Genomic DNA, 18800 nt, shown 5'->3' on the forward strand with positions numbered 1-18800 from the left:
TCTGTAATCTCTTTAAAGATATAATATTTGAAAAAAGGCATTATAATTTATATATATATAATAGAAAGATCTATTATCTAATAGAAGATAGAAATATAGAAATAGAACATAGATGGAAATATAATATATGTAAAATAGACATAATTGATCTAATGGAAAGAATAAAATCATTAAACTTGTATGATATGAATGTCAAGTTAGGAATATTGTTGTAATTGCTATGGGAGTCCCTTCATAAAAGGGGAGAAGGTAATTTATTGGGTATATGAACGAAAAAAGGGAAACTTCTGTCTGACAAATTTAAGCATGAGAGAGCTGTTCTCAAATTTTATTAAAATGTTATTTTATCTAAAATATATAATTTCTGGGAAACATAATTTCCCCTTCATTTTTTGATGTTATTGTTTGTATATGTGTGTTTGTGTAACGTCTCCTTTATTTCTTCTGTATGTACCCTTTGCTATACTTCCTTTTGCCATATATAGTATTCTTATACTTGCCTTCACTTCTGTGGTTTGTACAACATGTTTTAAAAAAGAGGCATAAATTGTGTCTAAAGATCCCATGAAATGACACTACCACCCGTAACACCCATAATACAATGACCTGAAAGGGACATATTTTAAAAAGTATTAGGTGGGAAGACTGCTTTTCCCTAATTGCCAAAACCACATATCTTCAAGGTAGAATGGTGCTTTCAGCAAAAGAGATTGATCACAAATATGTATGACAGGACATTGGAAGCTGATCAGAGCGAAAGCAGTCAAACTTTGTGAATTACTCCCTTTGGTTCTGCTAATGGAATTGTGGTTGGCAGGATCTATGCTGTTGTGGAGCTTAAATCAGACTCTGAACTTATAATCAGTCCACATGTGTAATATCAGTCAAATACTGCTTAAGACTTAAATATCTAAAACCACAAATAAGGAAACAGGATGGTTGGTTTTTCACTATAGACAAGAAATGGGGGATAAAATATGATGGTCGTTTTTTGCTTATTGACACTTCTTTGACAGCGACAAGCTTGTGCTGAAATGGAATATTTATATTAGTGAAGTCCATTGGCCCTGGCTTTTGAATTTCTCAGCATAAAAGGGTTCTTTCAAAATAATTAGTTGCCTGGCAAAAATTCTCCAACGTTTAAGTCATTGTGGAATTTCTTTAAAGCTTGTTTAAACCATTATAAATAGCCAGTAATAAATAACAAAGTATTGTTAATATAAGCAAACATTTATTTTAAACAGAAATGTTTTTGCTCCCTACTAAAGATTTGACTCTGAATTTTTACAGAAAAAAAATTCTTTTTTTTAAAATCAAAAGCATGAGAACTCTGTCCATTTGAACTCTTCCAATATTCATGAAAAGATTCCATTTTTAACAGGCTTCATGCCATAACCTGAAGATAAAAAAAAAATGAGTTGATATAATATGTGAAGAAAAAAAAGTGATTTTATTTAAGGCAACTGACATGCTTCAGCTCTAAGAATCACAGTAGGAGGACATGTAGAAATATTTGGTATTATAAGTTATGACTATTGGTTATAAAATATGGCCACATCTTACCAAACCACATTTTCAAACCACATCTTACCAAAACAACTAATACCTTTAGCAAAATATATCAACAATATTACTCAGAAAAAAATCAAAAGAAAAAAGAAAAAAATCCAGAAAAATAAAATTCTAGTTGTTTTTAAACAAATTTAATATATCTAACATTTTGATTCAGCAAAAATCATTGTACAAAAATCAGGTCTGCTGAACTATGGTTTCTGTAAGATGGTAATCAATTGCTCCCTAAAATACATTAGGCTGGACATAAATTTTCATTGATAATATTTTGGAACCTGATTCTCAACTTAATGCCTTATATAGCATATTATGGAAGAGAGCAAAAGATGTGGGACTTGGCTATAGTGAAGCAGGGCTGAAGCAATAACTGGATGCTCCCAGATAACTTTCTCACCACTACTGTGGATGTGGTCTTCTGGGCTTCTAGACTTTGCTTCCAGTTCTGCTCAAGGTCTGAGCAATAGGAAATATCCACTTTATTTGGCTGTGATAAATCTAGGTCATGAGATTTGTGACAGCTCTTCATAATCATTTCCTATCCCTTAGGGTGTGTCTGTAACATTAGCAGGCAAACCCTTGAGAATTAAGGTCATGGGAGTCTTACAAAGTATTTATGATAAATCTATCTATTCAAGTGCTATGCTAGGCTCTAAGGGAGGGAGAAACATATAAAATAAAATTCTTCCCCTCAAGGAGTTTACAGTCAAATAAGGGGCACAAAACATATGTATATGTAACTGCAATAAAAATAAAATATGACAAGCAAGATACACATACATAAATATAAGTTCAGAGCAACAATAAATAATTTTTGGCAGGGGAAATAAAGAAAAACATTGAATTTTTTGTATTATTAGGTAGGTAAGACTTGGCTTTCTGCAAAAATATCTCCCTCCTCATTTTTCAATAATCTATTAAAGGATATGATATAAACTTATAGCCCTGAATAAAACTGGGAGAGCATTTTGCTTTTTTTTTTTTTTTTTTTTTGCATCATATGAATTTATGTGTTCAATCTCTCCTATTAATTTGTAAGCTTCTTGAAGGTTGAAATTATTTCTTATTTATTTTAGTATATTCCCAGAGCCTACTACATTTTCTTGAAAGTAATTGGAACTTATTTTCTATATGAATTCAATATTTCAAAATAAGAAAATGATTTTTTATTTTATTCTTTCCAGCATATGTTTGCTTTAATATCACATCTTTTCTTCTTCATAGTATATCTCTTTCCTCCCTTCCCCCCCCCCCAAAAAAAAAAAAAGGTATGTGATAAATTACTGGTTATTTAATGGTCAATTAATCATGGTTAAACTAGTGAAATTTTAAATATTAGATTTGAAAAAAATTGTTGTACTTCTAAATAGGAAATTTCCCCCTTTCCATCGGGTATTTTCTTCATTATTGTCATTATTTCTGATTCTAATAGCAAATGTTTTCTGAATGTTCTTTATAGAGAAAAAAAAAAAAGTGTAGTTTAGTTGTTATGCAAACCACCAACTTTTAATACTCAGCCAGTAATGTTCCCTGCATACAGTCCTGCTGATATGCTTATCCATCTATTTGACTGACACAATTATAGAGGCCTTTGGCCACTGCTACTGTAGTTAAAGACGTTCAATAGCTTCCAGCATGGTTTCAGGCCCTGGTGTGATTGATTCAATTTGGATTGAACTAAACAGAACAACTAAACTCATAAAGCATTCTGCTTTTCCAATTTCCTTGAGGATTGAACAACAGAAAAGCCTCAAACAAACAAAAGTGTTGATTTAATACATTACATTAGCTCCATGCTGTTGCTCCCTCCAAAGATCAATGAAGAGACTGAGGAAAATAATAAAACAAGTCAACCGCTTGTTATTAAAGTTAACTTTTAATCACTTCATGGAGCCAACATTGTTAGTCAGAATCTGGGGCTAAATTTCTCTGAATAAAGAATGTTGGGTGGAAGAGATGTTTTTCTTAAGAAAAAAAAAAAATCCCATGCTTTTAAAAAATACAGAAAAGATTACTCATAAAACAACAACAAATGACTTAGTAAATATAGCCTTTGTATGCTGTATTTCCAAGCATCGATGCTTTTCCATTGCACTGTGTTATTTGTCCCCGAATGTTTCAACACGTATTTACAGTGACACTAAGGACTAAAAAAGCAGTTTGGAAACTGCTCTTCCAGCAGCTCAAAAAATGGCCACCCATGAACTTTAGTTTTTGTTTTGAGAATCTAATGTCTACTATGCTAAAAGAGGAGAGTCTTCTTTCTGATGATAACATTTCCCAGACTTGTCTTTTGTTGTTGTAGCTTAAAACCAGTCTCACTTTCTCTAGACTAGTTCTAACATATCCTTTTTGGATCACTCCCTTGTGGCACAGGGGCTTGCGTACCTCAATGAAACTATGAACTATGCTGAATAGGGAATAATGGAGAGTTCTGACAAAAGATGATCCACTGGAGAAAGAAATGGCAAACCACTGTGGTATCCTTGCCAAGAAACCTCATGAACAATATTGCTTGGTATCCATGGGGTCATAAAGAGTTGAATAAGACTGAACAACAAAAAAAGTTCTACATAATATTGAAAGTATAACAAGGTTTAAAGAATCACCATAGACTGTTTTCTGGAGAATTTAGGCAAGAGGATAAGGTCAAGATAACTTGTTAAAATATGCAGCAGGTAGGTGGAATAGTGGATAGGGCACAGGTTTGGGAGAAAGGAGGAACTTGCATTCTAATTCAGCCTTTGAAACATACTAGTTATATGACCCTGGGCAAATCACTTAATTCTGATTGCCTACAAAAGAAAAAAAAAAAAAGAATAAGACAGATTTCACTCTTGCCCTTTTATTTTCTATATTGAATTAGTTAGTAAGCTGGGAACATTTACATATTTAGTTCTTCTAAGTTTAGTCCACTTCATACTTAACAGAAAGAGCATAATGTATGAAACAAAGTGTAGAGGGCTGAAACTCTTGAGTTCATGCACTGAGGTCCTGACAACTAAACACTTAAGACCAATTACCAATTGGACAATGCTCTATAAACATATACTTGGAAAATAGCCCTTCCCACTATCCTGTCCTGGCTTGATAATTGGTGTATACAGAGAATTGTAGGAGGGACTAGGGGATGGAGTAAGACTAGCTAGGGTCACTTTGGTGGCATTAGAATAAACCATAGAATTTTACTGTTGGAAGGAACTTTTGAGATGATTTAGTTCAACCTTCTCTTGTTACTGAGACTCAGGGACATGAAATGAATTGTTCAAAGTTACAAAATCCTTTAGTGGGAGAATTAGGGTTTGAGCTCAGATCTTGACTGCCAGCTGCAAGATTGCCCCTGTGTCATTTGACCTAATTCATCTGGGGAGAAGACAACAGAAGTGTTGATGAAAATTGCTACAAGCCTATTTAGAGCAAGTCCCATGCTTAACAAACACCTTTCTAACTGAAGAATCTGAATAATTACAACTTTCTTCAAACCTCTTGCTATTTTAATCTTCCAGAGATAGGAAATTGCCATAATATGCTACTTATTGTCTTTGTACTCCAGTAGAAAGATGGAAACTAGTTCCAGCAGGCCCATAAAGAGGAGTAGGTTGATTGTAGACTTTTCTGGATAGCCTTGAATAAATGTGGTTTATTTCACTTCAAGTTGTCTCTCTTTGTCCATTATCTAGTCAATTCAACCCAGCTGGAGGGGTAATCTTTTCCTTCTTAACCCCTTTGGGGTGTCCAGATTGAGAAAATTCCCCATTGCTAAGCAAATACATTTGGTAAAATAATAGGATAAATGAGTTAATACTCAAGGGATTCAATGATAAACTCCAAACTCTGAGCCCTACCTTTTTGTCAGTGGAAACCTTTTTTCCATATGAACAATCTAACACAAAACAGCTGCTATCAACATGAATAATTTACCTTTAACCACAAATTGTCCAGCAGTAATTCAAAATGTCCCATTTCCCAGTGTGGGCTATTTGGACAAATAGCCTGCTGGCTTTGATTAATCTCAGCTATATGGAGAATCATATTATGAAGAAGTAAGTCTCAAAGGCTGACTTAGACATATGATTTAAAGGTACCCTCACAAGATTTTTGCCACTAGGATAACTATCCATGTAAGAAGTCTTTCTGAAAGCTTTCAACACATTTCTTACATATGCTGTACTTGGACTCTTCACAATGGTCGGAAAAGGATGCATTTGGAATAATACAGCCAGGGATGAACCAGAGGAAGCAAATCTGTATCTTCAGGTATGATGACTCTAAGAAAAAGAAACTCCTAATATGATCATGTGGTAGTGAATCATTCAGCTGTTGTCATAAACCTACATTATTTGTATAAAAGGTGCATTATGGTAGAAAGAGTCCTAAACCCAGAGTCAGATTAGCTGGCTTCAAATCTTACTATACCTTTTTGGATGGTTTGATCACATGCACGTATTTTTCTTTCTGAATATCAACTCTAAAATGAGGATTCAATTGAATCAACAAACATTTATTAAGCCTCCATAATGGGCTCCTTGATGGTTGGTTAGTTGTTGTTCTTCATTCTCAACAAGGACTAAAATGACATCACTACATTAGAGTCAAATTATAGTGTCTGATTGTGGTTGATCAGACCAATATGAGCTCAGAATGCTCTGCCACAGATCAGACACAAATAGTCCCCATGAATATTTGGGGCAGCTTTTCTAATTTTGTGCATCTTGTTTTCTTCTGAGCGAATTCAATTCTGCTCTGCTCAGAGAGCACACCACCCAAACTGAACTGCTACAGAGGTGTTGGGTTGATCTTATTGTTGTTTGTCTGTGAAACCTGGAAAGTATGTCAGTGCTTTAAGGAAACTGAATCTCTTCCATTTGAATTATCTTAGGAAGATTCTGAAGATCACCTGGCAGGATAAAATACCAGATACTAAGTTATTTTCTCAAACTAAACTGCCAAGCATTCCAACTCTACTGCAGAAAGCACAACTCCATTGGATTGGTCACATAGTTTGAAAAATTATTTTATGGAGAACTCACCCAGAGCAAGTGCTCACAAGATGGTCTGAAAAAGAAGAAGAAGGACACTCTCAAGATATCTCTTAAGAACTTTAAATTTGATTGTATGACATGGGAGACACAGCACAATTATTAGCACAATGCTAATAATTCAGAACATGCTCTCAATAAACTTAACAACTTTTAAGAGAACAAAATATATGTAAATATATATCTTATATGTATTTATATGATGTTGGAGAGGGGAAGATAAACTAAAGAATATATGTGTAAAGTGTTACAAAATTCGAGGAGAAAATAATATTACCTGGGACAGGTGACTGGGAGAAAAAGCTTCCAGTTTGGGAAAAGGTCATGGAGAAGGTAACATTTGGCCTGAACTTTGACAAAAGGGAAGCTATCTACAATATGTGTGTGTATTTGTGTTTGTGTGTGTGTGTGTGTGTGTGTGTGTGTGTGTGTATGTATGTGTAAAAGCTAGTTCCTTACATGAGGACTCTGAATGAGAAGCAGTGGAAGTAAGAGAGGGTTGAAGTCATTCATAACCTGTTGCTCATAGTCATGCTTCTTTCATCTGTAGCCTGTGCTTTAGGTACTCATTCTGCTTTCCTAATATTGGTATTATTGTATGGTAAGGAGATATGAAGGGAATAGAATGGATATCAAAATACACCCCCTCCTCCCCTTTTCGCTTCATGCATCCACAACTGTGTCAAATCTTACCAGAACAATTTCGGGCATAAATAATAAAATATTATTAATAATAAATTCCATTTATATAGCACTTTAAGGTTTGAAAATTGCCTAGAAGTATTTCATTTATAAATCAGGCAGATATAAATTAAGTGGCTTGCCTAAGGGGTCCTACAGCTAGTAAATATGTGTGTCTAAATTTGAACTTGGATCTTACTGATATCATATTCAGTGCTCTATCTACTAAGCAAGTTCCTAAAATTCCCTCAGACATCGTACTTCTCATGAATATACTTTTAATTGAATGTTCTCTGAATCTAGGAAGTGTATCCCTTTGCTAAATCCTTTTTCAACAAATTGTCCCTATCCCAAAGTCAGTTTTTTTCCAGTAAAATGGACATAAATACTAGAGAGATCAGAACTGATGATAACAAGAACTGAGAAAAGGGAGTGGAATCAAATTCCACAGACCTCCTTAATCACTCACCAAGCATTTAAGCACTTATTTTATGCCAAAGGTCCTAAGCACTGGGGATATAAACATAAGGAATTAAACAATCATTCCTTTCAAATAAGAATTTGTTGAGTGCTGGAGACAAACTAAGAATCCAGAAGTAGCTGTCATGATCAAGGAACCCAGTGGCAGACTGAAGACAGTATTAAAGAAGATGACTAGAGATGTGGAGTCCTGGGAGGAAAGTCATGTTTCAATTAATAAGAATAGAATCATTGTAGGAGAAAGATTTAGGATGAAATTGGGTGGGTAAAATCACTATTGAGCAGAGAAATGCAAATTGGACAACTCTGAGATACTACTACACACTTGTCAGATTGGCTAAGATGACAGAAAAAAATAACAATGAATGTTGGGGAGATGCGGGAAAATTGGGACACTGATGCATTGTTGGTATAGTTGTGAACAAATCCAACCATTCTGGAGAGCAATCTGGAATTATGCCCCAAAAGTTATCAAACTGTGCATACTCTTTGACCTGCAGTGCTACTACTGGGCTTATACCCCAAAGAGATACTAAAGAAGGGAAAGGGACCTGTAGGTGCCAAAATGTTTGTGGCAGCCCTGTTTGTAGTGGCCAGAAGCTGGAAACTGAGTGGATGCCCATCAATTGGAGAATGGTTAAGTAAATTGTGGTATATGAATGTTATGGAATATTATTGTTCTGTAAGAAATGACCAGCAGGATGAACACAGAGAGACTTGGAGAGACTTTCATGAACTGATGCTAAGTGAAATGAGCAGGACCAGGAGATCATTATATACTTCAACAACGATACTGTATGAGGATGTATTCTGATGGAAGTGGATTTCTTCAACAAAGAGAAGATCTAACTCAGTTTCAATTGATCAATGATGGACAGAAGCAGCTACACCCAAAGAAAGAACACTAGGAAATGAATGTAAACTGTTTGCATTTTTGTTTTTCTTCCCAGGTTATTTTTACCTTCTGAATCTAATTCTTCCTGTGCAACAAGAGAACTGTAGCTCTGCACACATATATTGTATCTAGGATATACTGTGATATATTTAACATGTATAGGACTGCTTGCCATCTGGGGGGGGGGGTGGAGGGAGGGAGGGGAAAAGTCAGAACAGAAGTGAGTGCAAGGGATAATGTTGTAAAAAATTACCCTGGCATGGGTTCTATCAATAAAAAGTCCATTATTTAAAAAAAAGAAAGAAATTGGGTGGGTAAGAGTTGTTTATATATGCAATAAAACTTCCAAAAGACATAGTGGCAGAAACAAGCAGGACAGGTAGCCAGGGAAGAAAAAAAGACTAATTTTAAGAGAGGTGAAAATTTTTAGGAAAGAAGTAGAAATAAAATTGGGGTTAAAAATTACTGAGGCCACTCACTAAGATGCTGAGTTGTTTCACTAATTATTTCATCAAATTACAACAAAATGGCAGAATACCATGTTTAATTGCCTTACATAGATAAGAATACTTCTTTATTCAATCAATTAATCACTATGGACTAAGTCCAAAAAATTTCTTGATGAGTGTGGATATTTTTTAAAACCATTAGATAAACTAGAGTATTACACAAGAAATACATTCAAATTTGTAGACAATGTTTGGTTGCCATTCAAGGCTCTTTACAACCCAGCCTTCTCCTATCTTCCCATTCGTCATATGGTTTACTCTCTGACGTTTAATGTTTGATCAAGTGATACTGACATCCTGGCTATTCCACTAACAGGACAGTCTAACTCTTGACTCCAGGTATTTTCTCTTGCCTTTCCTCAGGACTGCAATTCTTTCCCTCCTCTGCTATACCAATCCTAACTAAAATTCCTTCATTTATTGAAAGCTTTCTCCAACTTCTCAATTCTAATACCTTCCTTTTAAAAAAATACTTTTCCATTTATCCTATAAATATCTTGCTTTGTGTATATTTATTTCCCTCTGTCATTGAATTAGAAGCCCCTTAAAGGAGTCAGGAACTATCTTTTGCTTCTTTCTGTATCTCTAGTACTTAGCACAGTATCTGATATGTAATAGGTGCTTGCTGGTCATGGCCATTTTATAAAATAGTGAGTCAACCAGGAAGTTCAATGAGTGGTGAGCCAAGAAAGAAATATTCTGGTGAAATTCCTGACGAGGAAAATGCCTCAGTCTTCATCCCCTTGGCAGAAGAAAGATTTCACAAACTACAAAGGATGAGAGAATTTGAACTTTTTCATTGACCACTTAATTTTAGGAATTTTAGCTTTTTTAAAGAGCAGCTGATGTTCTTCCAGTGCTGGGAACTGAGAACACACTGGATCCACTGAGGAAAGAAAGCTTCAACATTCTATAAAGAATTCATCTAAGAAGCTAAAGTAAACCTAAGGGAAAATTCTTGAGTACCCAATAATGTGGGGGAAAAAGACTTCTAACAACCAAATGCTGTCAGTTATTCCTTTGAAACATGAACTCTTTAAGCTAGACACTACTGTGCATATATTTGTGAGAGAGAAAGTCACAGACTTTAGGGTAGAATGTTTTCTATGAACTATTCTTACTATATTAACATAATAAATGCACCTTTCCAAAAGGTAATCCAGTCAGCTACGTGGCTCACTAGATAGGATAGTGGGCTTTTAACTTAGGAAAACAAGTTCAAAGCCAGCTTCAAATACTTACTAGTTGTGTGACCCTGGGCAAGTTCCATAACCCTATTTACCTTACTTTCCTCATCTGTAAAATGAGCCAAAAAGAGAAATGGAAAACCACATTCATATTTTTGTCAAGAAAACCCCAAATGGGGTCATGAAGAGTCTAGTCATTGAAATAATTGACTGAACAACAACAACAAAAGCTAATCAACTCTACTTTACTGAATAATTTTAAATTTTGGTGAAAAATCAGTTGTGAGAGCTTAAGATGTAAAGTATTAGAAAGGTACCCTATACCCCATCAAGGTTATCCTTGGACCCCTGAGGGAACATAGCAACCTTGTTTCAGAGCTTTAACATTTTCAGTGTGTTTGGAAATTGAAAGAGCAGTTCTAGAACATTTGTTATATATGGATTTAAAGAGAAGAAAGTATGGAAATTAGTACATGAAACATCATAGACACAGGGAAAAGAAGGTAAGCAGAAATGCTGATGGAAAAGGTCCAGATTCATTTTAGAACATTCATTTGATGGAACTTTCAGGTTAGGACCCCATCAGTGATTTGCTGGAGGGATCATATTACTTCTATTAGCACCTCACAGTTATTGAAATGAGACTCCAAATGAAATTGAATATCTAAAAACTACTGTGTATAATGAAGTGCTTTTAAAATAAATCTAGATTATCTTAATTATATTATGATTAGAATTTGCTATACAACTCTAAGATATATGTTGGTGTCAGAAAAGATCCTTAAGGATTATTGCTTTGTCTCTAGAAAAATGCTCAATCCACAGATGAATGGGAGCATATCTATGAGTTTTGGAATTATTGATAAAGACTTTTGGGTCATACAAATTGGCACCTTTGAATCAGTCTTAGAAAAATTGCCAGGGCATTGAAAGATTAGATTTGCTCAAAATCACAGAGACTGCATTTTTTTTTTTTATGAGTGGGATTTGTATATATCTTCCTAAAACAAAGCCACCTACTTATTGCCAGAACAAAAGAGGAAAACAGGCACCCAAAATGTTAATCCTCTTCTGTAGGAGGGCTGCATTGCCTTACTTTTCCCCTTTTCCTCATTGCCAATGAAAAGAAGCTTTCTTTCTCTAGATTTACTGAATAAATTTGAATAATGGGACAATATATTTCAATATTTTATGATTTGGACATAAAAAAGAAAATGTTCAAGTTACGGTGATCATGCATTATATTGTCCCCTTTTCTTGGCTACTTTTCTCTAGATGATGATATATCTGAAAGATGTAATTTTGAACAAAAGAGAAACATGTCTGAAGACATTCATTAAAAGTTCCAATCTTTCAAATGGCAGTGATCATATTTCTGTGTTTTCCCTGACTTCATCTATATAAATTGTATTTTGTTAGCTTGTTTCAGATTTCAAATCATTAAATATATCCAATGAATTTTGCTTTGGCTGAGAGTTCTTGCCTTATTGTTTCCACAGCTTGTGGAGGGGCATATGTTTTAAAGTATATTTTAAAAAATGTATTTGCAATTTTCTCTTTCAGCCTCTGTCTCTCTGTGTCTATATCTCATTCCAATTGTCTTATTGCATTAGCTTTTTTGACTTTGTATAATAACTGCAAATTCTTGAAAGGGATCTTAGGAATTATTCTTGAATTTATTAATATATTTATATTACAAGATCGTAGGATAAAGAAAGAAGTAAAAATAACTCTAGACATCCACTTAGTCTTACCTTGTTATTTACAGAAGAAGAAACAGTCTCAGAGTAATATTAAAGTTGAGTAAGTGGCACTTAAGATTGGTACCTAGGTTTTCTGACTTTAACAAAGGTCCTTTAATAACTAGTAGTAAACACTAGAATTTTGGGGGAGAGTAAAGAAGGAGATCCATAGCTAAGTGATACACTAGATAAGAGTTTCAAGCCTGAAATTAGGAAGAATCATCTTCCAGAGTTCAAATATTTAGTATCTTCATGACCCTGGGCAAATCACTTAATCTTTGCCTCCATTTCCTCACAATAAACTAGAAAAGGAAATGAAAAATCATCCTAGTATCTCTGCCAAGAAAACTTTGGATGGGGTCACAAAGAGTCAGATATGACTGGAAAAAAACAAAACTGAACAATAGCAACAACAAAATTAATTTTTTTATCTCCAAACACTTTATTAATTATATTTATATGTAATAGACTATTTAGGTTTTTGGACAAAGTCCTGGCAGAGAGATAAAGGTCCTAGCAGAGAAATCCTGGCAGAGAGACACTGATAAGAGAATGTCTTCACAGTGGGCAGGCGTCCTGACAGGCAGCTGTGCCAAGGAGAGAGAGAGGTTCCTTGACAAGACATGATCCTGCCTTGGATCTCTGCAAAGAAATGAGCCCAAAATTGCCCTTTCATAGGAAATCTGAGACTGAAATTACTTCAATGTTGTCACTGCCCCCAGGCCTAGATTTCCAATTTGAGCTAAGTAGGAATGGTCCTGGACTAATTTTCAGCTCAATAGAAGGTGCAGCCAGCTACTCAATAGAAATATCAGGTTCAGATCTCCAGCTAAATGAGACCACTTAAGTTCGAGCTAAGTAGGGAGTGGTCCTGGGCCAATCTTAATGAAACTACTTAACTGCCATGAAGGGTGTGTCCCTGTCAGGAGAGTTTTGGGGCTTACCCCAAAAGTCAAGGACAGTTTCAGGGTTCACTCCTGTCAGAAGGAAACAAACATTTATTAAGTGCCTATTATATGTCAAGTACTATTTTAATTATAAGTATTATCTTATTTGATCCTCAAAACAACCTTTGGTGATAAATGTCTCATTTTAGTCTCATTTAGTCTCATTTTAAATGAAAGGAAATGAGGCAGACAGAGGTGAAAAGTTTACTTGGGATCACACCACTTGTTAGTGTCTGAGGTTATATTTGGACTTAGATTTTCTTGACTCGAGGTCCTGGGTTCTATCCTACTGAACTGCCTCCACTCAGGTTGTCATGATCATTTCACCCATCAATTTCACTTTCCAATCTAGTGTAGCTAATAAATTGAGATGCTATAGAAAACAGTCTTGTCACCTTATTTGAATCATAGGTTGGATTCCTGAGCTCATGATAAAGGACATTGAAGATACTTTCACCAAATTGTATAGGGCAAAGACACGGCTTATTCTATCCCTAATATTCCATCTAGGATTTTGAAAGAATAGACTAAATGAAAATAGAAAACAGCTGTGCTATGTGCACAGACATATGTTGATGGCCAAAGTTGAGAGATAAAGGCTGAGTCTTCATCTCCCTACCAGGAGGTTTGCAACACTTCTCATTCAAAAGGAGTCTGGAAAAAAATCAATTGAATCATTTCATTGGTACTTTTGTAAACATTCTTACTTATGATCCAAAGTAAATCTGACTTGTCAGATTCATCAATATCTGATTCATCAGTAAAAATGTATCTCTTCACTTGGTAATCAAACAGGAAATAATATCTTCATATATCTCACCTGGAGATTGCTCAAATTATTTTTAACCAATTATGTTTATAATCTGTTTCCATTATCTAGAACAGCGATATTAAACTCAAATAGAAATGGTGCCACTGATTTATATATAATAATTCCTGTGGGATACATTAAAATGTAATATTATCTATGTTTTTGTCATTTATTTTTATTAAATTTTCTAAATTTTTATTTATTTTGTTAGTTCTGTGGATCATTGTATGGCCTTTGATCTGCATGTATGATATCTTTGAAAAAAATCTCTAAACTAGGGGACCACAAACTGATTTAGGATGAGCAATGGTATATTCCTGTGATCTTATAAAATTGTATTTTCACAGTGCCTTATACATAGTATATACTTAATAAATTGAATGAATATCCATTTTCCTTTTATCCAGCCTGGACAATCTTCTTTGGGAATTAATGTATTCACTGTTTTTTTGGGTTTTGTTGTTGTTGTTATTTGATTTTGTTTTCTCTGGTTGTTATTTTCTGTTTGCTTTTGTCTTTCCTCATTATTTTTAATAATGTCTTCCTTATAAGTAGGGCAAAGGATTTGTAAATTGAGAAACAACTACAGTATTTGAAATTATTGCCATCATATTATTTGTTGACTGTTTAACAAGTGACACTTTGAAATTTGTCAAGTGATTTATGGTATCTGAATTTTAAAGCAACAATATGAATTAAGTTCCATAGATATTATTATCCCCATTTCACATGAAGAATCTGAATTTCAAGACTAAGTAATTTAACCTTGGTCACAAGCTGATAAGTGAGTATCTAAAGTAGGATTTTGGCTCCATTTGTCTTGAAAGTAAATGTAACACTTTATCCACTATGCATTGGCTTTCACTGATGTATTTTGAACCTGTCTTTTCTTATTTCTTGATATAAGCCTGCTTGTATTTATGCCTATAATAAGGCAAGCTTAATTGCATTTTGTAATGCTTCACTTTCTCTTGTTTTTGAGACACAAAATAACTCATTTTGGTCCTAGAACCACCTTCTCTCCCCAATCATATCCTGTGCTTCTCTCTCAAATTATATCCCTATTCTCCTTTAAAACTGTCTTCAAGATATTAAGATAATCCATATCCACTTGAGCATTTTCATGCTATCTCTCTCTTATTGTGATCACTGTGTTCCCTCTGGCCCAGATGTTTAACATCTGTGCATGAGTAAGTATATAGCTAGAGTTGGCAGGGCATGTGTTTTTGTCACTTCAAGTTACACAAATTTGTGTTTGTCGCTCTTTTTGCCTAAGATCATGAGATGATAGCTTTAGAATTGGAAGCAACCTTAGAGATTATCTAGTCTTAACACTACATTTTACAAATGAAGGAATCAAGATTCAAAGAAGTTGTTACCTTTCTGAGGTTATACAGGTAGGAAGTGAAGAACCTTAGTTTGATTTTAGAGTCTGTGTCTAGAAGTTTAGCAGTATTCCCATTGGACTATACTTTCTCCCACCAAGACAGGGAGCTCTTTAAGAGCTGTTAGCTTACTTGAGTGTTTTATCTTTTATATCGACTCCAGGAAAATGGGGGAAAAAGATTCTGTGGATTCTCAATAAATGATCTAAAAAATCATTTTAAAAAGATTTGTTTTGTTCTTTGCCTTGATTAGAGAAGCAAAACTCAGGTAGAGAAAAATACAAGGAATTTATTAAAAAAAACACCAAGACAGAAACATATTGATAGACTAATCACAAGGGATCTGTTTTGGGGATTAAAACCAGATTACTTTCAAAGGCAACTTTTCTTAATAAGAGTAAGATAATTCTGATATGTACATGTCTGCAAAAGGGAAGGGGGCAGTACAGATTAACTCCTATTCTATTGTAGCATCATAGGGAAACACAAGGGAGATGGCTTACCATTTGCTGGCTAGGAGATAACACAAAAGACAAAGGGGACTAGATTAAAGTTTATAACTTAGACTGACTGTTGCCATTCCCATCAGACTGCTAAATGTTACATAATGAATAGCTTTAAAGACAAACCAGATTAGGAACAATGGGGTCACTTAGGGCACAGATTTCAATAACTTCCCCTATTTCCATGTTGCTAGCTATACACATGGTACAGTACTACACCACCACAATTAGACCTATATTTATTCTTTATCCTAAACTACAACAGCCTAATCTCTGTTGTTCATAAATGTGAGAGTTGGTTCAAGGATCAATTCTTGTACCACGGAAGACACTGGAAACATAAATAGCATACAATCCTCATGAAGACACACAAGAGAAAACCACAAATATATACTTTAGTCAATGAAAATTTTGTACCCCCAAACAAATCTGTAGCCCAAATGCTTTGACAGTTCAATATAGTCATTCTGGGGAGGTCCAAATGGTAGGCCACTCACTTTTGCCACCCTTTTATCACAGTTTCTTTCCATGAGGAATTATAGTCTTGACAAGAAAAGCATCTAGAGACAATATGAAGGGCCCATATACAAACACTGTGAACTATGTATATTACAAAATCATAATTCCATGTTTCCTTCAGTGTTTTAAAGGTTGAACAAATTCAATCATAGCCTCATACATTCCTTAAGGAGACAAATCATGTTAAATATCCTAGGCAATTCTATTAAATTTGTCTAAACAATAAGACTGTATGATTCAATAAGCCTTAACAAGATATAATTGGATTGACTTTCTAGTAATTAATTCATATGGTAAGAAAACTAAATCAAATTGTATGGATAAGAGATTTAAATTCTTTACAATTATTAATGCAAGTTTATATATAAAAATCATAATCAAATGTTGAGAACTTATTCCAAAATATCTTTAAGGCTCTTATATCCCATTAGAAACATTTGGAAACCAAGCACATGTATTTGTGTGCATACACATATCACATATCACAAGTACATATAATATATATGTATTTATATGTATCTAAATAGATATCCTAGTTCTTAGAAAAAAGCAGTCTAAGGTTATTGCTTTCCCAAAGTTTACTACTCCATCAAATTAAAAAAAAACACTTTTATATCAGTTTTATCCTCTCTTTTGGAGAAATATGTCTTTATATCCATCCATCTATCTATCTATCCATCTATCTATCTATTTTTCTACCTACCTACTTACCTACCTACCTACCTCTATCATTTACCTATCATCTATCTATCTATCTATATTTATATCCATATGTTTATCTATATCCAGAAAAATATAATACATAGATACAGATCTTATATCTTCTTATAAGAATAAGGTACATTAAGGACCTAATCTTATACTTGAATATATGTTAGCAAGGAGATGGCTAGCCTAATAACTTGTTTACTTAGTTACATAGGATATGGAGTTGATCATAATTATAGATTAACAATAATAAAAGCTTTCATACTTGTGCCTTACCAAAACACCTCAAATATTTCAGAACCAATTTATTAATAGAATTAGTATTATAATGACAAATTTCTACTGTTTGCTTGTCCTGATTTTAGAAAATTTGTAATAAAAGCAATGAAAGAAAAAGGGAGGGGAAGTAGTTATGCCAACAAGACTGTTCCGTCAAAGGTACAGAATGATTTGAGAAGTCATAACAGGAGAAACTCCCTTAACACTCTTTTATTCCAGACAAGAATCATAGATAATAGCTAATCATACAGCAAAGTTCCACGTTATTCACTTTAGATGTGTTATCCACGTGTCCAAAATCAGATGAGAAAAGTTTCTGTTCAGGAAAGAAATAGCCTAAGAGTGAAAATGAATCAAAACTGCCTTTGCAAGGTCACCCCTGCAACTTTTGAAATACAGATATCCACCGGTAGCAATTCTCAGACTGCACTCTTTTTAAGAAGCATATGGCATTCTCCTAATTGGTAATGACAATCCAAACACTAATGTCTAAAATCAAAAGTTAGAAACATCAAATTACAGCCCCATATTTTTCCTCAAATAGCAAGATTTTACTAGTCACAACTTAGGGCTAAAATATTATTAGTTGTCTTATATTTCTCTTACAGTTACCTATGAGCAAATATAGATAATTTCATTTATCTTTCATAAATATAGAGTAATCACAATCTGAATTTCCACAATACAAGGAATACATAACAATTAATTAAAATTCTACCCATTTCCCAGATATAGTGTCTTACTGCCAAATAGTAAATATATGTTCATTCTGATCTATTGAGAACATATCTCATTATTAAGGAGATCATATAATTTCAGGACAAAATTTTAATCAATCAGGTTTAGATTTACAACCTCAAATGGAAATATTTTTAAACCTCAATTTTCTCAAAGACCATTTACTTCTAATACTTTTAATTATAGAACTAGCTCAATATATATTTAATATATTTCTATATTTTTGTTATGAACCAGAATTTGACACAAGGTGATAACTCACTGGAATTGATAGAAACAATACTTGTGTTTACACCTTTAAGAGTTTACACATTAGAGCTCATACCTTTAAAAGAGTTTACACATTAGAGCTCATACATTGGAGTTCACAAGTATGGGAGATACACAAAGCTAATTTTGTAACTTTGTGAATTCACACCTCCCATAATTCCACTCTTGGAGGAGGAGTCAACCTTTGAGTTTACACCTCTAAAAGAGCATAAAAAGAGCTGAGCTCAGTCAGGAGAAGTCAGTTGAAAAAGATTGTAAGCCAGAAGTCAGTGAATTCGGGAGATTGACAAGCTAGAGACTGTAGTAGGGAAGAACGAAGGATTAGGAGGAGTAGAACCAAGATTCGGAAAGACCTGGAGATTGAAGTTGGCAGAGAAGCTGCAAGAGCTCTTAGAACCAAGCAGAAAGACCTCTAAAAAAACTAACCCGGCTATTTTGGAAGAGACAATAAAAGATTGGATTTTAACTCCTGGCTGTATTTGAGGTGATTATTACTCTGAACTGAAACTAAGGCTGCCTCCAGAGAACCTTCCCAAGA

The sequence above is a fragment of the Sarcophilus harrisii genome, chromosome 3 (genome assembly GCF_902635505.1).
Source record: "Sarcophilus harrisii chromosome 3, mSarHar1.11, whole genome shotgun sequence".
Taxonomy (NCBI): Eukaryota; Metazoa; Chordata; class Mammalia; order Dasyuromorphia; family Dasyuridae; genus Sarcophilus; species Sarcophilus harrisii.